This window comes from Marmota flaviventris, chromosome 5 (genome assembly GCF_047511675.1).
Source record: "Marmota flaviventris isolate mMarFla1 chromosome 5, mMarFla1.hap1, whole genome shotgun sequence".
NCBI classification, from domain to species: Eukaryota; Metazoa; Chordata; class Mammalia; order Rodentia; family Sciuridae; genus Marmota; species Marmota flaviventris.
In genome coordinates, this window is record NC_092502.1 from 72,090,469 (window position 1) to 72,105,142 (window position 14,674).

The 14,674-nt window shown below is 41.4% G+C and overlaps 1 protein-coding gene across 3 annotated transcripts in view; it reads right to left on the reverse strand.

Moving 5' to 3' along the window:
• Nucleotides 1-13,233, reverse strand: part of Ctnna1 (catenin alpha 1) — a 177,355-nt gene extending 164,122 nt beyond the window's left edge. For all 3 annotated transcript variants that reach the window (XM_027927472.3, XM_071612324.1, XM_071612322.1), the window contains exon 1: nt 13,114-13,233. The gene's annotated coding sequence lies outside the window, so the exon portion shown is untranslated. The remainder of the gene's footprint in view (nt 1-13,113) is intronic.
• Nucleotides 13,234-14,674: the final 1,441 nt, after the last annotated feature.

Below are 14,674 nucleotides of genomic sequence, written 5' to 3' on the forward strand. Positions count from 1 at the left end.
TCCCTTGGAAGAAACTCCAGGGATCGTTTCCTACTTTTCCTCCTCCTCCTGCCTTGTAACTCAGAATATACATCACTCACCCTGTATTGTGTCCATCTACAACTAAAAAAAAAAAAAGATGTGGACGGATCTTAATGTATTCATTAATTTATATGCAGTGCTGAGAAATGAACCCAGTGCCTCACACATGCTAGGCAAGTGCTCTACTTTGAGCCACAACCGCAGCCCCTGCAAGGCAGTCTTTTAATAAATGTACTGTATATAAGCAAACCCCTCCCAATGTCACTGAGATACAGCAAACTAAATACTGCCTTAGACTATGACTCAATAAAGCTACCTGGAAAACATCATAGCTTCCACTGATCTTAACCCAAAAAAGCTTAAATTTCTATCTAGGGTTGCCATCTTTCATCTCCTTTGATCTTTTTTTTTCCTCCCTCTCCCAAGGGATCAAGCTCACATTTCACTTTGCCACTTCTCTGCAAAATGACAGGTTTCTAAAGATGCATTTCAAAGTCAGTCCAAAGCTTTTCTGAGAACAAGATGACTCCAGGTCCAAGGATGTAAGAAAATAACAGGTAATTATAGGAAAACTTTGCCAATTTAGAAATCCCCAGAAAGAGAAAATGCCAAAAACACTGATTCTTACCTCTCCCTTTAAGCCTATGGCTTATTTGCGACAGTATCATAGTTCATAAACTATGATTAAGAGTCTGAATTAATAATGAAATATTTAATATAATAAAATATTCAACACACTGTGAATGAATAGTAACGATGAATCTTTGCTTGGAAAGAAGGCATGGATTGGAGGGCAAAGGCTCCTATTCTTCATGTCACTTAAAATGCAACACACTAAATGCGTTTTCTGAGTTATAACAGCACTTTCAGTTTAAAAAACAATCTGTAGTCTAACTTGGTTAATAAATCACTAGATTATGTAACCCAATATTAACCAGGCTTCCAACTCACAGCTTCAATTCAGAATGTCAAATACTAACAAAATAATATTAACCATAGCAATAAGACATTTTCAAGACAATTGATGACCCACTTTTTTGACACTATTTAATAATGAAAAAGAAAATGAGGAAAATCCACAACTCAATATAATGAAATGGAACAGTCAAAAGTAGGCAGTCTAAGAAAGAATTAGCCTTTAAATTAAAATTATGGATTAAGACTAAATAATTAACACTAAGAATTGAATTGGATTAGATTACTTATTACAATTTTTTGTTTTTAAACTGAGATTGAACCCCAGTGTTCTACCAGCTACATCCCCAGCCTTTTTATTTATTTTCAAACAGGATCTTGCAGAGTTGCCTAGGATGGGCTTACAATCCTACTGCCTCAGCCTTTGGAGTAGCTAGAATTGCCACCATACCCCATTATTCATTACAAAATTTTAACACAAAAGATAAATTTCTCTTTTGTAAGTCCTTGAAAGCTTTTATTCAAAAACTCCTCAAAATGAAAACTGAATAACTTCACAAATAATTCCAGTCCTTCTTTCAATAAAATAACAACTTGGAAAAGATGACATTTTAATAATCACATCACACTACACATACAGTTCAGGTTCCAAATGATCAAATCTTTGTTACAAATATTTAGAACAAAATCCAAAGGTGCCCTTTGAACTATATTTACAGTATATGCACTACTCCAAACTTGCAGGTAATGAAAGGCACAATCAAAAAGTGGAGTTGATAGATGACAGTTCATCAATAAATAAATAGAAACACATGCTAATTTCAAGCTCCATTAGAAATGGAGTTGAGGCATACTTGTACATGAAAAAAAGTATGGCAGTTATTAAAAAACTAAATAAGAAAATATAAATATTTAGAAGCTAAGAAAGGGTAATGTTACCGTTTTATTTTGAAGCATGGTTATTTTTGAACTCTTAAAACTTTCAATAATGGATACTTCAGTATAGTGATGCCACCAGATGAGCAAATAACATGAGGCAGAGCAAATGGAGCTAAACTGTCCAATTCCCTACACTGTTTGGTTCAGGTCCACAATATGGGGCTGAGCAACCCAACAAACGCTTTCAAGACCTGGAAGCAAGCTCACTGGCACCTGGGCAAGTTTCACAGACCGCTGCCCTGTGAGACTCTCCCAGATGCTTAATGCACTTAACTTTTTCCTTAAAACAAGGTGCTAAAAACAAATACAAAAAAAAAAAAAAGGAGGAAGAAAGAAGAGAAAGGTGTTAAGACAAATCCTTTGACATTTTGCAGTATAACCAACAATTTTTTAAGGCTTCAAAGCTTGTGGCTTCATGATCACTTATGGGAAAAAAATGATTAAGGGGAAAATCACTTAAGGGATAGAAAAACAGAACAGATAATTAAGTTCATATTTTTTACTACCTTTTTTTTTTTTTAAACTAGTACTGGGGAATTTATCCAGTATTGCTCTATCACTGAGTATTCCCCTAGTTTTGTTTTTGTTTTGTCTCAGGGTCCCTCTTAGTTATCCAGGCTAGCCTTGAACTTGCAATCCTCCTGCTTCAGCCTCCCAAGTTGCTAGGAATACAGGCATGTGCCATGGTGCCCTGCTATCTCACTATTTCATCTTCACATAGGGGTGCATACCTATTCAGAAGCTCAGGAGGCAGAGGCAAAAGGATCACAAGTTCAAGGCCAGCCTCAGCAATTTAGTAAGACACTGTCTCAAAAAGAAAAAAAAAATTAAAGTGTTAGGGAGGGGCTGGAGTTGTAGCTCAGCTGTAGAGCATGAAGCACTGGGTTCGATTCCTAGCACCACATATAAATAAGGAAATAAAATAAAGGTCCATCAACAACTAAAAAAAAAAATTTTTTTTAAGTGTTAGGGATGTAGCTCAGTGGTTAAGTGCCCCTGGGCTCAATCCCCAGGATACCACCCCCCACCTAAAAAAAAAAGTCAAACTTGCCTCAAAAAACACATAAAGGAAATTTTTTATCTGTTCATTTTTTTCACTTTTTATACGCTGTCGAATTCATTCTTTGGAGCCAGGCACAGTAGCCACGCCAATGCAAGAGGATCGCTTGAGCCCACAAATTCCAGATCAGCCTGGGCAAAATAGTAAGACCCAGTTGCAAGAAAAATAAAATATATATATATCTCACTCTTTGCTATACTATTCTAAAAACATTTGAATTATCACCTCCACAATCCAGATATAGAAAAGTAAACTTATTTACTTCTAACAGCATATGCATACAACTAAACCACACAATTTAAGTGTTCAAAATATTATTCACTCAGAATCTATGCTGCAAAAAAGCCAAGTCAGCATCAACCTCTGAAGAGGCTTTAGAAGTGCTACAGATGATAAGGTGGACCCATAATCATCCTTGACAAGGAGCACTACTGGACAGAAATTCAGTGCCAAACACTCTCTGGATTATACCACCACAAGCACACAGCTCTCCCAAAATTTACTATGAACCTACCCAGCCTGAGGGACATTTCTATGTCGATCTAAGGAGTATGATCTCCATCAAAACCCTCCCTTTTAGCTGTGTTGGGGATTTAACAGAGCACTCACCTAGCACATGTTGAGGCCCTGTGTTCCATCCCCAGAAATTTAAAAAAAAAAAAAAAAAGCCTACTTTTAGCTTCATTCAACAATGGAAAATAACTTGATAATACCACAGGTGCAAATAAAGTGCACTTTTTGAGGGGAATCTAGCAAAATTTTAAAAGCTGTAAAAGTAACATATCTTGGAAACAACCCACATGTCCATCAAAAGATGAATAGATAAACAAAATGTGGCATATAGATGCAGTATTACTCAGCCTTAAAAAGGAAGGAAATTATGGGAGGACACTCTGGGAAGATGACAGAGTAGGAAGCACCAGGAAATGTCACCCCACCTAAATAAAAAGTGTATTGACATAATCTGATATACCTACTTTGGAATTCCTCAGTCTATTAGAAAAGGCATGAAACTTCTGGAGAAAGGATTGGACAGTAAATTAGATTCAAAAAGTGAAGCAAGAGGATCTCAGCTCTTTAAATATACTTTTTATTTCTTCTAATTAGTTATACATGACAGTAGGACACATTTTCAGGTCCACAGGTCATGTAATCAAATATATACATAGGATAATAATGTCCAATTCATTTTACTATTACTCCTATTATTCCTACTCCAATACCCCCTCCCCTCCCCTCTATCTAGTCCAAAATACCTCTATTCTTCCTCATCCCCTTATTGTGAATTAGCATCCGCATAGCAGAGAAAACATTTGGTCTTTTTTTTGTTTTTTTTTTTTTTTGTAGAGGGGATTGAACCCAGGGGTACTTAACCACTGAACAACATCTCCAGCTCTTTTTTGTAGTTTATTTACAGACAGGGTCTCGCTGAGTTGCTTAGAGCCTCGCTAAATTGCTGAGTCTGGCTTTGAACTTGCGATCCTCCTGCCTTGGCCTCCTGAGCTGCTGGATTACAACTCCTGGCCAACATTTAACCTTTAGTTCTTTGGGATTGGTTATTTTGCTTAGCATGATATTCTCCAGTTCCATGCACTTACTGGCAAAATACCATAATTTCATTCTTCTTTAAGGCTGAGTAATATTCCATTGTGTATATATGTATGTATCACAGTTTCTTTATCCATTCATCTGTTGAAGGGCACCTAGGTTGGTTTCATAGTTTAACTATTGTGAACTGACCTGCTATAAATATTGATGTGTCTGCCATCACTATAGTATGCTGATTGTAAGTCCTTTGGGTATCTACGAGTGGGATGACTGGGTCAACTGGTGGTTCCATTTCAAGTTTTCTGAGGAATCTCCATACTGCTTTCCATAGAGGTTGCACCAATTTGCAGTCCCACCAGCAATGTGTGAATGTACCTTTTTTCCCCACAGGAGGATCTCAAATTTGAGGCCAGTATGGGCAACTTAGTGAGACCCTAAGTAACTTGTGAGACCCTGTCTCAAAGATTACAAAGGACTGGAGTTAAGCTTTTTGTGCTGGGGAATAGGGAAAATTTTAAAAAAGAAAAAGAAAAGAAAGAAAGAAAAAAGAACTGGGGCTATAGCTCAATAGTAGGGCACCCTGCATTCAAGCCCTAGTACCAAAAGAAGAAAAAAGAACTTGCCCTGTTCAGCACTCCATAATAGAACATAATTTTATAATATTATAAGTTAAGTAGAGCTGGGGATGTGGCTCAAGCAGTAGCATGCCCGTCTGGCATGCGTGCGGCCCGGGTTCGATCCTCAGCACCACAAACAAACAAAGATGTTGTGTATGCCGAAAACTAAAAAATAAAATATTTTAAAAAATTCTCTCTCTCTCTCCCCCCCCTCTTAAAAAAAATAATAATAAGTTAAGTAAATATCCTTTATAAATCAACTTATTCATTAAACAAATGACCACATTCAAACTCCGGGGCTGCAACTCATAAGACTGAAAACTCCTAAGAGCATGTCATAATCATTATGATGAATCATAATTCATCAAATAGACACATAATTGATAACAAATTAGCAATAAAAAACACCTCAACCCATAAATCTACTGTTTACCATAACCTAAGAATGCATTTTAAAATGTATTTCCTTGTTCACCATGTGCTTACTGTGTAGGAGGAAAAGTGGATGGAATAGTAATATAATATCTACTTTCAAGGTATCCACAGTTTAGCTAAGGTAGAAGAAGCTATAGGAAAAAATTCCATGACACTAAATTTGACAATGTTTTCTTAGATATAACATCAAAAATACAACAGTAACAACAACAAAAATTGTACTGAATCAAAAATAAAAACTTTTGGGTAGCCGGGAACAGTGGCGCACGCCTGTAATCCCAGCAGCTCAGGAGGCTGACGCAGGAGGATCTCGAGTTCAAAGCCAGCCTCCGCAAAAGCGAGGCTCTAAGCAACTCAGTGAGACCCTGTCTCTACATAAAATACAAAATAGGGCTGGGAATATGGCTCAATAGTCGAATGCCCCTGAGTTCAATCCCCGGTACCAAAAATTAATAAGTAAATAAATAAATAAATGAAGTAAAAACTATTGGGCTGGGCATGTAGCTCAGTGGTAGTATGCTTGCCTAGCATACATGAAGCCCTGAGTCTGATCCCCAGCACCATAAGTAAATAAAACTAAAAACTATTATTAGCCAGATGCAGTGGCACACACCTGTAATCCCAGCATCTTGGGAGGCTGAGGCAGGAAGATCATGAGTTCAAAGCCAGCCTCAGCAACTTAGCAGGGCTCGAGGGCAACTTAGCAAGGCCCTAAGCAACTTAGTAATGGTTAAGAGTCCCTGGATTCAATCCCTGGTACCAAAAAAATAAAAAACTATTGCCAAGAGTCATGGCACAACATGCCTATAATCCCAGCTATTCTCAAGGCTGAGGTAAAAAGATCTCAAACTCAAATTCAAGGCCAGCTTCACCAACTTAGTGAGATCTTGTCCCAATATTTTTTTAAATATTTTTTAGCTGTAAATGGATCTTTTATTTTTTTTTTTAATTTATATTCGGTGCTGAAGATCAAATCCAGGGCTTCACACATGCCAGGCAAGTGCTCTACCACTGAGCCACAACTCCAGCCCCCTGTCCCAATATTTTAAAATACATAAATTAAAAGTGCTGTGGGTATAACTCAGTGGTAGAGTACCCCTGGTTCCACTCCCAGTACCACCATCAAAAAAAGAAATAAATAAATAAAAGTAAATAAATAAAAACTTGTGCAACAAAGGACACCATCAACAGAATGAAAAGGCAACACATCAGTTTGGGAGAAGATACTTGATTTGCAAATCATATATATTTGATAAAGCACTACTGTCCAGAATACATTAAGAACTCTTGATATGCCTAAGACCCTCGGTTCCTAGCACTTCAAAAAACAGTTTTTTAACTTAAAAATGGATGGTTTAACCAGACATGGTGGCACACACCTGTAATCCCAGCTAATCATGAGACTGAGGCAGGAAGATCTCAAGTTCTAGGCTGGGCAAATACTAGGCATCAGCAATTTAGACAGACCTTGCCTCAAATTAAAAAGGGCTGAGGATATAACTCAGGGATAGAATGCCCCTGTGTTCAATCCCCACTATGAGGGGCAGGGGTGGGGGGTGCTAAATAGAAATTTCTCCAAATGTATATACAAATGGCCAATAATTACATGAAAAGATGCTCACTCATCATTAAGGAATTACAAATAAAAACCACAATGAGACAAACAGCCTCAATTCATCACAATGGCTATTATCCAAAAAAAAAACAAAAAAACAAGGGGCTGGGGTTGTGGCTCAGTAGTAGGGTGCTCGCCTAATATGTATGAGGCACTGGGTTCGATCCTCAGCACCACATAATATAAAGATATTGTGTCCACCTAAAAACTAAAAAAAAAATCAATATTTAAAAAAACACACAACATAAATAAGTGTTGGTGAGAAAGTAGAAAAACTGGAATCCCTGATGCACTTCTGGTGCTAATCCAAAACAACTCAACAGCTATAGAAAACACTCTGGTGGTTCTTAAAAAACACAGGCCTGGCAGAGGTGGCCTATGCCTATAATCCCAGATATTTGAAATTGCAAATTCAAAGCTAGCAACTTAATGAGACCCTGACTCAAACAAAAATAAAGGTCTGGAGATGTAGTTCAGTGATAGTGTGCCCCTTGGTTTAATCTCCAGTGGGGGTTGGGGGGGATGTTAAACACAGAATTACCACATGATCTAGCAATTCCACTTCTGGATATATTCCTCAAAAAACTAAAAGTAGAAACTCAAACAGGTATTTGTGTACCCATACATTCATAGCTGTATTATTCACAACAGCTGAAAGGTAGAAATAACCCAAGTATCTGTCAAAAGATGAATGGATAATGGAATATTGTTATTCAAACTTTAAAAGGAAGGAAAGTACCAGGTGTGGTGGCAGACACCTGTAATCTGAGGAGGCTGAGGCAAAGGTTCAAGGACAGGCTGGGCAATTTAGCCAGACCCTCTCTCAAGGTGAAAAATTTTAAAGGTCAAGGGGAATGTAGGATGTAGTTCAGTAGTAAAGCACTTGCCTAGTATGGGCTAGGCCCTGGATTCATTCCCCAGCTCTCAAAAAAACATTTTTTTAAAGGGGGAAAGGAGGGAATTCTGAAACATGTTACAAAATGAATAAACCTTTATGACAATGTTAAAACCAGTCACAAAAATAAATACATACATGCATGCATACATACAAGGGTTGGGGATATAGCTCAGGGGTAGAGCACTTGCTAGAATATGGGAGGCCCAACACAGGAAAGAAAAACAGACAGAGAGATTAAAAAAAATAAAAAACAGGATGACAGTTGGGAATGGGAAGTTATTGTTTAATGTGAATGGATTTAATGCCACTGAAGCATACACTTTAAGAGTGCAAGTGGTTTATTTTGTTACATATAATTTGCCCCCCCCCACACACACACACACAAAGGATAGTGAGAATGTCATGTGTCAGGTGCAAATTTTAGGATTTCAGATAAAAATTATTTTCAGCGACAGTGATCAAAGTTTCCATGCAAAATGCATGTTTGCAGGGTGCAGTGGCACATGCCTGTAATCCCAGCAACTCAGGAGACTGAGGAAAGAGGATGGCAAGTTGAAGGCCAGCCTCAGCAGCTTAGTGATTGATGTCCTGTCTCAAAATAAAAAGGGCTAGGAATGTAGCTCAGTGGTTAAGCACCCCTGGGTTCAATCTCTAGTACAAAAAGAAATGGAAAAAGCATGTTAAGCTGGGTGTGGTGGTACATGCCTGTAGTCCCAGCTGTTTGGAAGACAGGTGAATCCCTAGAGTCTAGGAGTTCAAGGCCAGCCTGGGTAACATATTGGGACTCCAAGACATGTTCTCAAAAAACAAAGAAAATAGGTGTAGAAAAAGAGCTAAGATGTAGCTCAGTGGTAAAGTATCCCCAGATTCAATCCCCAGCACCATCAAAAAAAAGCGGGGGAGGGAATAGAATTTAGAGTGGGGCACAGTAGCTCTTGCCTTCTATTATCCTAGATACTTGGAAGGCTGAAAAAGGAGGATCAAAAGTTTGGATCAGGGGGTTTAGTTCAGTAATAGACTGCATACCTTGCATGTTCAATCACCACCACTGGGGAAAGAGGGAAGAGCGAGAAAGTTCAAGATCAAGTCTTAGCAACTAAGTGAGACCCAGTATCAAAGTCAAACTACGGGCTGGGGTTGTAGCTCAGTGGCAGAGTGCTTGCCTAGCATGTGTGAGGCACTGGGTTTGATTCTCAGCACCACATATAAATAAATAAAATACAGGTCCATCAACAACTTTTAAAAAAAAATCTTTTTTAAAAAGTCAACAATTAGGCCCAGTGGTAAACACCTATAATCCCAGCAGCTCAGGAGGCTGAGACAGAAGGATCAAGAGCTCAAAGACAGCCTCAGCAAAAGAAAGGCACTAAGCAACTTAGTGAGATCCTGTCTCTAAATAAAATACAAAATAGGGCTGGGGATGTGGCTCAGTGGTCAAGTGCCCCTAAGTTCAATCCCCAGTAAACAAACTCCCACAAGAAAAAAAAAATTTGTAAAACGGGCTAGAGGTCTAGCTCGATGGTAGAGCACCCCTGGCTTCAATCCCCAGTATACGAAAATAAATAGGGTAAGCAAAGAACAGAAAAGGAAGATATGTAAATTGGACACTGTAGAGAGATGATTTCATCAAAGATTATATCTAGGTGGAAGGAAAGAAAAACAGAACTGGAGATGATTTTCAATTTACAGAAAATAGCAATTTGATATTCCAGGCCCTCCACAATCAGTTGCCTCACTTACTAGTGTTCTCCCAGGAGTTAAACCCTAAAATAAAAGACCTCTGTTTCTGTTTTGTTTTTGGTACTGGGGATTGAACCCATGCTTTCATGCTAAGCTGCATCCCTAGCCTTTTTTATTTTTTATACTGAAAAAGAGTCTTACTAAGTTGCTGAGGCTGACCTCAAACTTACCATCCTCCTGCTTCAATGTCCCAAATCACTGGAGTTACTGGTGTGGGCCGCCACATCTGGTTCTCCTTTTTTCAACAAGAATCTAATCTTCTCTCCTTGCCAAGTGCCACCCCAACAACTGAGGCCATCCGTTCCTGCCTTCAGGGAGCTTATGAGGCTCACTTTCTATCAGGAAAGGCAAACTGGGACATTAACAAGGTACAGCACAAGACTGGGGTTATGGCTTAGGGGTAGAGTGTGAGGCCATGGGTTCAATCCTCAGCACCACATAAAAATAATAAAGGTATTGTGTCCATCTACAACAATAAATAAATTTCTTAAAAAGGTACAGCACAATTAAAGTTTTCCTTAAAATGTAAGCAATAAACAATGCTACCAAAAATGAAAGAACTAAAACTAGACACTAATTAAGAGCTCATGGGGGTGGGGGGGAGAGTTAGGGGTAACACACAAAACTTGCATCACAGAAGAAACAATGTTACAAAGAAACCTAGCCATCCAATCCATACTTAAATCCTCTTTCATTCCTCCAAAATACTGCTCCTTTATCCCTACCACCTTTATTCCCTGCCATCTAAGTTCCTAGCTCAACTACCTGATTCCCCATGCATACAAATAAGTCTTCTCTAAGCATCAACAGAAGTTAAAATGGTTATTAGATCACAAAACTCCCTACAATGGTTCTTACAGATTTAGAATAAAATCCACATATGGGCCAGAGGTGGTGGCACATGCCTATAATTTCAGGGACTTGGGAGGCTGAAGCAGGATGATTCCAAGTTGGAGGCCAGCTCAGCAACTTAGCAAAGGCCCTAAGCAACTTAGTGAGACCCTGACTCAAAAATAAAAAATAAAAAAGAGCTGGGATGTGGTTCAGTGGTTAAGTGCCCCTGGGTTCAGTCTCTGGTACCAAAAAATAAAATAAAATAAACATATGGCCCTCTTTGGCCTGGCCTCTCTCTTCCCTGGCTATCTCATGTGAAGCCTTCTGTCTATCCCAAGAGTCCTAGGCTACAAGTCTCAAGGCCTCCAAACACATTAAGTCTCTCCTATCTCAGGCCCTTTACACCTGCAGAGGATCCTATTCCTGTCTAGATCTTCACCAACACACACACCATCACCACCCCCAAAACACAGGGCTGTCATGTCTTACACTAATGATACTTTCTCAAAAGAATTCCAAGACCCTGCCAGTTACTCTGAATCTCCACATCTGGTTTATGCCTCCTGAAGAGAACAGAGTCTCATTTTAGACGTGCTGAGTTTGAAAAGCATGTAGGACATTCAAAGAGTTCCCTGGGACTTAGATGACTATATGGATGCTGCAGAGAAGACATCTGTATTCAAAATGGACAGTTGGATATTAGTACTTAAGGTTAATGAGAGACTGCAGAGAGCACTGATTTTCAACTAGGGGGAAGAGTTGATCTTAGATCTCTAAGTCAGTATGTAAAATGAGATGTTAACTAATGAAAGTGAAGGTGATGCCACATCAATGGTGTGGAAGACCAAAGGTATTCTGGATAGAACTTACATGGGGGAGGGAGGAAAGAGTAGCCAAAAGTAAAGGAAAAACCTGGAAAGTGATATCACAATATCCCACGCCCTCTTATGCATCTCATGACTTTCTCCCTTCATATAAAGTTTTAAAACTCAAGTTCTGTCTGATTCAAATACACCACCTCCCAAAATCTGCCTTTCCAGACATCAAAATAAACTCATCAGCTCTCTGTTGAGCTTCCACAAGTTTCTTCTGCTGTTAGTACTACATAAAATTAGACCCACACAGTTTCTTATCAGTATTGTCACGGCTTTAGAGCAGTCTGTTACATCTGTGTGTGTGCCTCTTCCAATATGCTGTGAGCCCTTTAAGGGCAAAGACCATGTGTGCTCCCAAAAAAAAGGGGGGGAAAAATTAACTTACAAAAATTCAAGAAGGTAAACAATTGAGCAGAGACAATGGATGATTCCTCCACTCTTTACAAATCCTGTTTCTTAAAACCGCGTGGATGACCTTTAAAAAAATCACTTCTAAGTACAAAGTATCCTTTCATCAAACCGCCAGCATTTCCTTCATCCTAAATATGAAATGGTTTTAAATTTACTGGGAAACCTAACATATCTTTCCTTATTTTCTAAGTTATTATAAATTCCGTACAAAACACACCCCCGAATGTTACAAAGACTCAGGAGGACACAACAGGGTTCCAATCCGGGATTGGAGACAACCGCTGCCTGCAGTATTGGGAAGCCACAGCTGCCGAGCCAAGCTTAAACAGTCAGTCAACATCCTTCCTGACCAGTTTTCTCGTGTTTTTCTCCCTCCCCACCTCCACCCCAGCGCACGCACAGGCGCGCGCGCGCGCGTGCACACACACACACACACACACACACACCTTCAAAAGTCAAAAAACAAATTCTCTAATGCCATTTCTAAAAACTAAGACTGAGTGAAATACATCCAATTAGGTAGAACAAGGCGACTGAGTACTTTCAAAGTAAAGGTTGATATGTACACGCCAAAGTCCATACGGGTGTGGCGCACCTTACCAAAGAGACTGTCAGAGAAAGGGAGAACTTCGACTTTCAAATTCGCCCAGGCCGGAATTCGGGTCCTGCCAACGTCGTGTCCAGCGCACTGGGAAGTTTCCGTGGCCAGGAGGGGGAGGGGAGCAGCAGCCACAAAACCAGACAACAATCACTTCCCTGGAAAACTCAACTGCTGGAACACACCCGCACAGGGACAAGGCGCGGACGCACCACCAGAGGAAAGGCAGCTGGGGGCGCACCACAAGAACCCGCGCACGCGCCAAGGCCCCGGGAACAAAGTTTAGAAAACAGGAGAAACTTTTCCAAGAGGAAGCGCCGCGGCCGCGCCGGGCCAGCGGCGTCTCTTCTCCAGCCGCCGCTGCCCCTCAACTTCCCGACCACTGGAAAGCTCGGGCCCCGCACGCACAGTGCCCAGGCCCCGGCGAAGCGGCCGCCCGCAGGACGCCTGACCCTACCCGCCTGGAGCCCAATCTCCCAGACAGCGTCGCCCAAGAGACTGCGCTCCGCCAGCCCACCACAAGGCCCGGCTTCAGGCGTCCCGGCCTGAAGGGCCCCTTGCCCAGATGGGAACTCACGTCTGCGCAAAAGGGGGTGCGAAGAGTTACCTGCGTCGAACGGGACGATAGCAGGAGTCCAGAGGCGCGAAGCCGACGGCCGCCGCTTTGTCTACCTCCTGTCCGGCTCAGAGGAGGAAATGGGCCGCCCGGCGCACCCGCCCCCCGCCCGCGGCCCGGGCCCCGCCCGCCCTTCCCGGCACCTCCCTCCGGCACGCTCTTCCCGGCGCCTCCCCCTGCTGCCCCGCCCGCTTTTCCTGGCCTTTCGCGGCCGGCGCCGAGGGGAAGAGCTCATACTACAGGCCCGGACCCTCGGAGGACCTATATCTTTTCGCCCCTGCCCCTAGAATTACTCATCTCGGGAATTTCGTGGGCGCTCAGACCGACAGTGACCCCCGAGCGGGAGGAGGAGCGGTGACTCCTGGAACAGCTAGCTGGCGGGGGAGGGCTGGGGAAGGGCAGGTGAGTCAACTCTCGACGCACAGGTGAATCTCCGGGCGCAGCCCTGCTAGACCCCGCCTCCGCCCAGTGGCTGAAGTGCGGCTTGGCGTAGTCCTGGGCACACTCCTGGGGGAGTGTCACAGGTGTCTCCGAGTACTAGGCTCTCAGAAAAGTGCTCTAAGCCCACTCTCTGGCTTTAAAAAAAGGGGGGGGGGGGGTGCGGTTTGTGGCTAAGTAAAAGACCCACAGTTTGAGGTGGAATGAAACTAGAAATCGACTCTCTGATAGTGAGGTTGAGCCTGCACTGTGGCACAGGCCTGTAATCCCAGCTACTTGGAAGGCTGAGGCAGTAGAATCACGTCCAACCTGAGCAAATTAGCGAAACCCTCTCACAAAATTAAAAAATAAAATAAAATAGTCTGGGGAAGTAGCTCAGTGGTAGAGAGTCCCTGGGTTCAATCCCCAGAACCACCAAAAAGAAAAAGGAGAAAGCAACCAAAAAATCACCTAACCTGTTTCCTATACCTAAAGCCCTCCTGATCCAAGACAGGAGGCCCACCGCAGCAGAATCCCCTCCTGGGATTGTCACCTTCTTCCACACATATAAACATATTTGAGGGACCTGACTTCCATCCCTATCCTTCTGATCACTTAAGGAATTTTATTGACACCCTTCTTTAACATATTGGTGAATACTTAAAAACAAAACAAGACAAATAAATATATATGTCTATACATATATACCTTAGGGACTTAGTATCAGCCTGGTATAAAAAAAAAGTCCTAATGGTGTTTCTCCTGTATCAAGGAATGATACATAAGACCGATTTTAGTATTGGCTTTTATATCCAAATTAATGCAAGATAACAATATCCATAGCTGTCTTTGCACTGAGCGCTGAGCAGGGTTTTAGAGTTTACCCTCTACTCAAATCTCCCTTTGCCCAGAGAACATCTGTGGGTAAATGTGCCCACTGTGATTTTTCCACCCCCACGTAATAAGGATTGAACCCAGGGGAGCTTTGGTACTGAGCTATATCCCCAGCCCTTTTATTTATTTATTTTTGGAGGAGGTGACAGGGATTGAACTCAGGGGCACTCAACCACTGAGCCACATTCCCAGCCCTACTTTATATTTTATTTAGAGACAGGATCTCACTGAGTTGCTTAAC